Source organism: Cibotium barometz, chromosome 3, assembly GCF_041138505.1.
Source record: "Cibotium barometz isolate CiBa-2024 chromosome 3, ASM4113850v1, whole genome shotgun sequence".
Classification (NCBI taxonomy): Eukaryota; Viridiplantae; Streptophyta; class Polypodiopsida; order Cyatheales; family Cibotiaceae; genus Cibotium; species Cibotium barometz.
Window position 1 is genome coordinate 38393463 of NC_141048.1, and position 9710 is coordinate 38403172.

At 47.0% G+C, this 9710-nt stretch overlaps 1 pseudogene; it reads right to left on the reverse strand.

Annotated features, from left to right (window-relative positions):
• Window positions 1-596: 596 nt before the first annotated feature.
• Window positions 597-7442, reverse strand: LOC147640038 (putative E3 ubiquitin-protein ligase XBAT31; annotated as a pseudogene).
• Window positions 7443-9710: the final 2268 nt, after the last annotated feature.

Below are 9710 nucleotides of genomic sequence, written 5' to 3' on the forward strand. Positions count from 1 at the left end.
TGAGGAGATGGTAGCATTGGATATAAATGTAACATGGGAGTTAATACCTTTGTCTAAGGAAAAGAAGGCAATTAGATATAAGTGTTGGGTGTATGAGGTCAAGTATAACTCAAATGAATCAATGAGCAGGTACATAAGGCAAGATTGGTTGCCAAGGGTTATACATAGACCTATGGAATTGACTATGAGGAGATATTCAGTTCGGTTACAAGAATGGCATCGTGAGAGCTATCATTGGTATTTCTGTATAGCGAAGGGTTGGTCTTTACATCACATGGATGTAAAGAATGCTTTTTTGCATGGTGATTTGTAAGAAGAAATATACATGATGCACTCCCCCCGTTATGAGAGTGATGCACACCCAGATTTTGTGTGTAGGTTATGTAAAGCCTTGTATGGTTTAAAGCAAACATCCATAGCATGGTCAAACAAGATAGGGGAGGGGAGTATCTTGTTACCATTGGATTTTAGATATCCAAAGTAGTCTTTTCACTTTATGTGAAAAAGATAGATAGAGATCAAGGCTCCTAGGCATACCTCATACAATGATCGTTTCAAGAAAACTTTTGGAGAGATACACAAATAATAAAAATGATTCAATTAGGCTCCTGGGTAACTTCATCCAGCAAGCCAGCTATGGAAAAAATGATTGAACTGAGAGCTCTTGGGCACTTCATCCAGCACTCATCCAATAAGCCATTACTACCTGCATTACCAGTATCATCCCCCAGGCAAAGCATCCATCAGGAATGTTACATTGATACCAAAAAAGTATAAAACCAATCTAAACAATAATCACTGGCCACTTTGTCCGGGCAAAACTTCTGGCACGAAGTCCACGCATACACAAAGATACAAAATGAAACCTGGCCATAGCCAGGATAAAAGATCCGCTTCTTATTAACAAAAAAGATCTGCTTCTCCCAAGCATCATTAGCATGTGTCAAGGTAGCCTCTAGCATAACTTTTGCTTTAGGGTCAAGACTGCTCATAAATTGCCACGTAGATGGTCATACCAAGGGCTCTGCAGAGCCAAAGAGAAGAGCTGCACATGCACATGCTATGTTATGATATTACATAGTGATGAAAAAAGGATTGTGTCCTTGAGAGTTTCTTTGCAACCTATCTGCACCCCATGCCAAAAGCTCTTTAACACATTCATATGATCCTCCACGTGCTGTAAAATGAAAAGGTGTGCTTCTAAAACCATAGCCGCTTCCACCAGATCTTGTGGTCATTGCACACATGAGAGACCCGTTACTTAAAAGCAAGCGGACTACTGTAGAATGGCTGGACCGGGCTACCAAGCGTAGAGGTGTAGCGCCACATGTTTGTGCCACTGTGGGGACATCTCGGCAGCATCCAAAAATCGTTGGGTACAATCAAGGTGACTGCTCTTTGCTGCATAATGGAGGCACGTCCTCCCATTGGGAGCATCAAACACGAGGATATCAGATCCCAATCCACAAGCTTCTCAATGCAAAATACCCTTCCATTTTTACAAGCAAACATGAGAGGCATCTGTCTATGATGATTAATTTCATTCAACGACACACCCTTCTCCAACAACAACAAAAGTACCTCAGATTGGCCATGTGAGGCAGCATAATGGAAAGGTGAGAGGTGGCGGTTGCAAGAGAGGGTGCCGGTGGGGAGTGATGGGAGGGGGGCCGGGTGAAAGGGAGATAGGGGGTGATTGCGCGCACGGGGGAAGGAGGGGTTGGTGAGAGAGAGGGGGAGATGGGTAGGGTGGCGAAGGAGAGGGTGAGAGGGGTTTTCGGTGGGGTGAGGAAGAGGGGTGGGGTGGTCAGTGTGAGGGGGGAAAGAGAGAGAGGGGGGAGGGGTGACGGCGGCGGTGAGGACAGGGAAGGGGCGGGTGGGGTCAACGAGCGAGAGAGGGGGGTGATGGTGAGAGAGGGAGGGGGAGAGGGGGGCGATGGTCAGTGAGGAACGTCAAGGGGGGAAGTGAGAGGGGAGGGGGAAAGGGTTGATCGGTGAGGAGGGATGAGGGAAGAAATGAGAGGGGAGGGGGTAGGGTGATAAGCGGAGATTGAGGCCACCATGTAACCCACAAGAGAAAAAGAAAGGAGAAAAAGAAAAATGCGAAAAAAACCAATAAAGTGGTAAAGAAGATTTAAAAAATATATAAATATGTACAACCCGTGTCATCCCCATGAGCGCTTGATGGCTTGTCACACCTGAGGAGGCCAATATTTCTTCACCCTAGAGCCATTCACCAACGGAAGGGAGGCACTTTGGAGATTTTCTAGTTGCACACCGCACCCATGGGCAAGATCTCCACTACCCGGAAGGGACCTTGCCAAGCATACACCAACTTTCGAGCCTTTTTTAAATATTTGGAATTGTAGACCAAAGCTAAGTCACCTTCACAGAATTGGGGAAGTGTCAAGTGTCGATCATGCCAGGATTTACGTCGAAGTTGCTCCACCTCTGTGGCCTTCGAGCGAGTTGATGGGTCTCTTCCAAGACTTTGAGCTGCTCCTGCTGGAGTACGCAAGGTGATAGGTAGTGGCCTTTGGCTGTTCCACTCTGGATGATCCTGCATTAAATTCAAAAGGTAATATGGCCTTTAGCCCAAAAGCAAGTTGGAATGGAGTGTGTGAGAGGCGGTTGCCTTGTAAACTATGTGATAGGCCCACAATACACCCAAGAGGGCTTGATCCCATTGGTGAGAGTGCTCCTTGCCGATAGGGACTTGCACAAGACCTTGTTGGTGCTCTCCACTTGTCCATTAGCCTTGGGGTAGTAAGCACAGGACCTTCGGTGGAAGATTTGATAATGTGCCAGTTGGGTATCTATTATTTCATTCACAAAATGTTTCCCTCTGTCCCTCGGTGATGATTTCTATAGGACACCCAAATTTGGTGAAGATGCTCTCATACGAACTTGGCCACTGTGAGAGCGGTGTTGTCCCGAGTGGCTATGGCCTTAGCCCATTTGGTCACATAGTCGTCAGTGGCCACCAAAATGTACTCGTACACCCAGTGGGGTGGGACTTTGGGGTGATGGGGCCCACAAAATCAATGCCCCACTTCTCAAAGGGCTCTGAGGGTGGGGAATGGAGAGGCGAGTAGTGCCTACTATCTGGTTTGGGTCCAGACCTTTGACATATGTGGCATTGTTGCACCCACTTTTGGCAATCAAAGAATAGGGAGGGTCACCATATACCAGATTGCATGATCTTTCACGTGGTGACATGGCTAGGCCAGTGATCTCCACTTGGTTTGGAATGTGCATCCTCCATGATGAGGGGAACCTCATGAGGGTTGACACATCTCCTCAACACTTCATCCTTGCCCCTCTTGTACAACTACCCAACAATGAGCTAATAAGGCCTACTCTTAAGTAAAAGCCTTCTCTTTGCCTTGGCATTGGCATTCTAGGGAAACCTAGCTGTGCTTATTTTTAATAGCATCACAATGTCCTCGTACCAAGTAGGGGTGGCATCCACTGCAAACAATATGCTGTTCGGGAGCATCACAAATCCCATCTTCAGAGCCTGGCTCCCCACTTGGGATTCTAGACATATGATTAGCCGTGACAAGGTTCTTCCGGGTGGACGACGGACCATAATCTCAAAGTCAAATTCTTGAAAGAGAAGGAGCCATCTCTAGATCCTGTTAGCCACCTGGGCTTTATTCAACAAATACTTCAGGGCTTGATGGTCCGTGATCACCATAAAGTGATGCCCTAATAAATAATGTCCGAATTTTTGAAATGAGCATACTATGGCCAAAACCTTCCACTCTGTGGTGGAGTAGTTTCTCTCGGCCCAATTGAGCTACATGCTTGCATAGTGAATAGGCCTATCCATCTTCAAATTCTAGATCTGGTTGCGGTAGCATTGCTCCTACTGCTATTGCACTGGCATCTGTGTGCCCATGGAAGATCAATTCCCAATTCGAGGTGATGGGTACTGGAGCATGCACCAGCATGTACTTGAGAAAAGTGAAGGCTCTCTCTTGATCGGGGCCCCAATGGAAAGGAACATCCAAGTGGAGCAAGCGGTTGAGTGGAAAACAAATATCTGTATACATGCAAACGAACCGGTGTTGGTAGCCTGTATGTCCAAGAAATTCCTACACGCCTTTAGGATTGGACGGATGGGTCTAATCTAAGAATAACAATGATCTTGTCAGGATCCGGAGAAAGACCATCATCAGTTGAGATTATGTGACCCAACAAGGCACCATGACCCATAAGGAAGTGGCACTTGAAGGGGTTAAGGCAGAGACCGGATACCTTGTGCTTCACGAACACCAAAGAGAGTTAAGGTAGGTGTTCCTCTAGAACCACCACCCTAAGCATGTCTTTTTTTGTACTAAAGTTAGAGAAGCCATCCAAAAAGATGCATAAGAAGTCATTCAAATACTCTTGGAAAATCTTGGTGTCGGTCCTCTGGAAGGAGGCTGGGGCATTGCAAAGACCAAAGGGCATCATCCTGTAGGCATATGTTCCCCACTGTGTGACAAATGCTGTCTTGAGTGGATCCTTCTCATCAATCACTAACTGGTTGTAGCCGTCGCTGAACCCATCCATGAAGGAATAGAGCACATGGCCGGCCACATCTTCCAAAACCCGCTCTATGAAGGGAAAGGGTAACCCATCTTTGATTGTGCATTGATTGAGGGATCTGAAGTCTACACATATCCTGATCTTGTTGGTCTTCTTTTTGGAAATCACCACTATAGGTGACAACCACTCCGAGTGCTCAATGGGAACAATGATACCGGCCGCCTCTTCCATCTTGTCTAGCTCTTTCTTCACTTCTGAATATTTTGGGTTCATGTGGTAAATGCCCTTCCTGTGACTGGCTGACTGCCTTCTTTTAGTGGAATTATGTGAGTGTAAACGGCTGGGTCTATCCTTGGGAGATCCTTGTAAGTCCATGCAAACACATCTTGGTGCTCTTTGAAAACTTTGGTGATTCTCTAAAGAGTGGAAGGGTCCTTCTAGACCCAAGCGCCTATAACCCCAAGCCTCATCCACTAGGAGACCCCAAACGACTCCTCTTGAGAGACGTTCTTTCTAGGTTGTCAAGAAAACTCTGGTTTCGCTAGACCTATGACCTCTATTGCTTCATGTTGGAATACTGGTGCAGAGGAAGAGGCCAGAGTGAGCAAGAATTCAGTCTAATCCCGAACTACTGTGTCTTCTGAGAGCTCTTCTTCTTGGGACACCTCTTGAATGGGGTATGGGTCCAACTCCACTATTTCCACCATATTGCATTGGAACCCCTCATAGGAATTTAACCAATTCCATAGAGGTTCTGCCGCCTCTCCTTTTGAGCCGAATGGATCCTAGGCCTCATCCACTGGGAATCCTTGCCATTCCTCCTACAATTCCTTGCCACTGGGTCCTTCCTCCCGAATGGGAATCATGTCATGTAGGGCAGTGACCCTTGCACTCTCATCGGGGCCTTTTTCCTAGGGCAAGGTCACCGTCACCTTCGGGTTGGGGATATGCAAGTTGTCCTGGACCCAATCATGGATCACCCGAGTTGCCCGCAACCAAGGCCTTCCAATGAGCAAGCTGTAGGCCCCTCTAGCTGGTGGGGGGTCTAATACCACAAAATTCATTTCAAATACTGATCCCTCAAAAGTGATTAGAACTTGCCCGACTAGTCTCAAGGGCATCACTTCTCATCACTGGTCCACCACTTGGATGGCAAAGGAAGCTGGCTCGGTAATTCGGAGACCCAAGAATTGCCTAGGAGCTTTAGGCATGATGTTAACTCCTCCAGAACCACCATCCACAATGATCCCTGTGATTTGAGTTTCTCCCATGGAGACTGTCACCCTCGGGCTTCAATGATCAGCCACTCCTGGGGTAGTGAGGCATACCCTTGCTTGTTGTTTGGGCCGTCACCCACTACTACTAGATGTGGCTTCACACCTAGTTGCCTTCCATCCACCAATGCTAGACCAAGCCTAGTAATTGCTCTCTTATTTCCTAGCTCAAACCACATAATTGAGGAAGGGTGATTTGCCCCTGCTAACACTTCCTCCCAATGTATATTACTAACCTTGGGTTGGGTAGACTCCTCATTTGTCTTTGAAGGTGTGGTGGTTGGGGGAATGACCACGCTAGGTGCCGCTTCTATCTCCATGGGTGGTGTTTGAGTAAATTACTCCACAACCTCCTTATAAGTTTGTTCTACAATGTATGGGTAAACTGCACCATCAAGAGGAGGATTTGGTGTCTTTGGGGCTCCTTAGACCGGGTGACGGCCGCCACTATTGGAGTGCTAGTAGTGGGAGGTGGCACCATTGCCACTATTGGAATGTCAACCTTGGGAGATGGCACCACTGCTTCCACCATGTTAACTAGTGGGTTTCTAGGAAAATCTCGGGTGTAGTGGTCTCGGCTCTCCGAGCAATGGAGGCATGGGGGCGAGTCCTCTGGTACAGTGCATTGAGCTTGCATGTGGCCGTTCCCCATAATGATAGCATATAAGAGGCTGGGTGGGGTTGTTTGTTGTTGGGAGGGCGGCGATTGGCAAACCTTTGGCCCCATACGTGTTGTTAGTAGCGGCCGGAGGTACTGGGGAGAAGCTGCTGCATAGACCACCAGGGGTGGGTTTTGATAGACTTCAGGTATTTGTGGGATGGGTGGGAGAGGTACGATTAATAGGTTGGGAGAGTGCCTGCTTGATATGGGATTTGCATAGGTAGGGGTTGTATGTTAGGGCTGCTCTAGGATGAGGGGTATTGGTGTATGCTACCATGGCTACTTGAGCTCCCTATCGAGATGATGTGGCTTGGGGTGGTGGAGGGGTTTGCACATAAGTAGCCATGGAGGAGGGGAGTGTATGTAGGGAAGTTAAGAAGGAGGGACCAATGGTGAGAAGGTTAATATAAGCTTGGGATTGGGGGGTAGCTACTCTAGTTGATTGAGGGTTCAAGAAGGGTCTTGGGCAGAAGTTGAAGCACTAGTGGTTGGGGTCACCAGGTAGTCTTCATGCTAAGCGGGGTGGCACCTTGCTTAAGTTGGGGTCAGCATGTAGTCTTCGAGAAAAGGGATTAAGCGAGGTGGCATCTTGCTTGAGTTTTTGTTGCATAAGGCGAAGTCCCTTGAGGTATTAACACTCCTTGTCCTCATGGCCTGCCTTTGAGAAAAATGAGAAATATTTCTTGGTGGGACAATCATTTGGAAGAAGGCCTTGCAAGCCACATACTAGGCACCATGGACTCGTCTTGGGATCTTTGACCTTGAGCTGCTTGATCTCCTTCTTGAGCACTTCCACGGCCACGTCCTCATTTGGAAGAAGGCCTTGCAAGCCATGGGCACCATGGACTCGTCTTGGGATCTTTGACCTTGAGCTGCTTGATCTCCTTCTTGAGCACTTCCACGGCCACGTCCTCTTGTTGTAACCTTTTAAAATCTTTAAGCTCTTTCTTGAGCTTGGCTAGCTTGTCCATGGAAGTGGATGTAGAAGCTACCGTCGGGGCTAGCGGAACAGTTGGAGTCATCGAAGACATGCTAGGGATAAGTGGGGACCAAGAATTACTACACTCTGCCATGAGGCGAGCATTCTCCAGTTGTGTAGCTTTGTCTTGGAAGTCTTGTAGGGTGCCTTGGGGTGGAAAGGTCTCTCTCATCTTCATCGTTGTTTGAGTAGGGAGTGCTTGAAGCACCCATTGTTGTAGCATGTAGTTTCAAGGATCTTGGGGTAGTTGAGCCACCAAAACTTTAGCACTTGTGATAGGTTGGGTCACTAACTCCCCCGCCTTAATGGGGAGAGTTAGTGAAGCTCTTGAGTAATGAGGTCAAAGTAGTTCCCATGCCGAAAGGTAGCTAAGAATTGTAGCTTGAGGGTGGCCCAATCCAGGAAGTGGTTGACTGTACCACCGGTCGTCGTCGGCACTTTCTTCCAGCGTTGTCGGGAACAAGACCAAGCGTGTATCATCTCGATTGAAACCTCTTGAGTACCTCTTGAGTCACACATAGTGAGGAACCACCGCACATCTTCAATGATGGTACCTTTGAAGGTTGGTAGTTTAACTTGCACGCGGTTAAGGGAGTAGCCAATGGCTTCGGTGTGCTGGTGGAGCTACCATAGGGTTAGAAGAGGAAGATGCTGATGGAAGAGTAAGGATGTTGAAAGAACGGTAGAGGGGGAGGAGACACACACACAGGAGCAAGCCCTAATGTATATTGCAAACCCTAACCATAGAGGGAAGCCATCTCCACTCTCACACAAAGCATAATGCCATAATCCATAATCCACACAACACACTATGAGTTGTGTCCACACTCATCTAACCCTAGCTAATGTCCACACACTATGACCAGCTGGACACGCAGTCATTTATGTCTCACACATGTTCCTACCTAATCTGCCAGCACATAGCATAACTGGCTCATACTGACATCGAGCTTGAATCTCAACAGTCCCTCTCAAGCTCATGATGTACTGCCGATGAAGATGTAGATGAGCTTGGGATATCAAGACTCTCAACACTCCCCCTCAAGCTCATTCCATGTACTCCCAACATAGTCCGGAAGTACTCAAACTTCTCCCTGCTGCTAAGTGGCTTTGTAAAGATGTCTGCCACCTGCTCATCAGTCTTCACATACTGAAGATCAACTGTACCATCCAGTACCTTTTCTCTGACAAAGTGATAATGGACCTCTATGTGTTTGGTCCTCGCATGAAACACTGGATTCTTGGCCAACTGTATACTGCTCATGTTGTCACAATGAATGACAACTTTGCCATCAATAGGCTCACATAAATTTGCTAAGAGACCCTTTAACCATACTGCCTCACAAGTAGCAATGGCTGCATCCCTGTACTCAGCCTCTGTACTGGATAAAGCAACTGTAGGTTGCCTCTTGCTACTCCAACTCACCACAGTACTTCCAAGTGTAAAAGCATATCCACTAGTAGACCTCCTGTCATATGCGCTACCTGCCCAATCAGCATCTGTGTAGCCATGTATGTCCAAGCTTTCACCACTCTCATAGAGTAGACCATAATGTGCAGTGGTCTTCACATATCTCATGATGCGTCTCACTGCATCCAAATGTGGTTTTCTGGGGCTCTGCATAAATTGGCTTACTAGCCCCACAGCATAACTCAAATCCGGGCGTGTGATAGTCATGTATATGAGACTACCAACCATCTTCCTGTACATAGAAGGATCATCCAATTCCTCGCCATAATCAGCCTGCAACTTCATATTTTGCTCCAAAGGTGTACTCATAGGCTTACACCCTGTCATGCCATACTTTGCCAACATATCAAATGCATATTGGCGCTGTACTAACCATGTACCTGCATGATCTTTTACCACTTCAATTCCAAGGAAGTATCTCAACTCACCAAGATCTTTCATGTCAAATTGCCCACTCAAAGCTTTCTTGACATGCATCACATCTGCACCATGATCACCTGTGATAATCAAGTCATCCACATAGATGACTAGTAAAATAATCCCATGCTCTGTCTTCTTCACATAGAGTGAAGAATCTGCTGTAGAAATCTGAAAACCAAGTGAGATAAGATATCTGCTCATCTTATCACTCCAAGCACGAGGTGCTTGCTTTAGACCATACAATGCCTTTTTCAATCTGCATACGTGAGTGGGATATCTTGGGTGTACATACACTTCTGGTTGTGCCATGTACACTTCCTCTTGTAGATCTTCATTCAGAAATGCATTTTTGACATCCATCTGATGCAT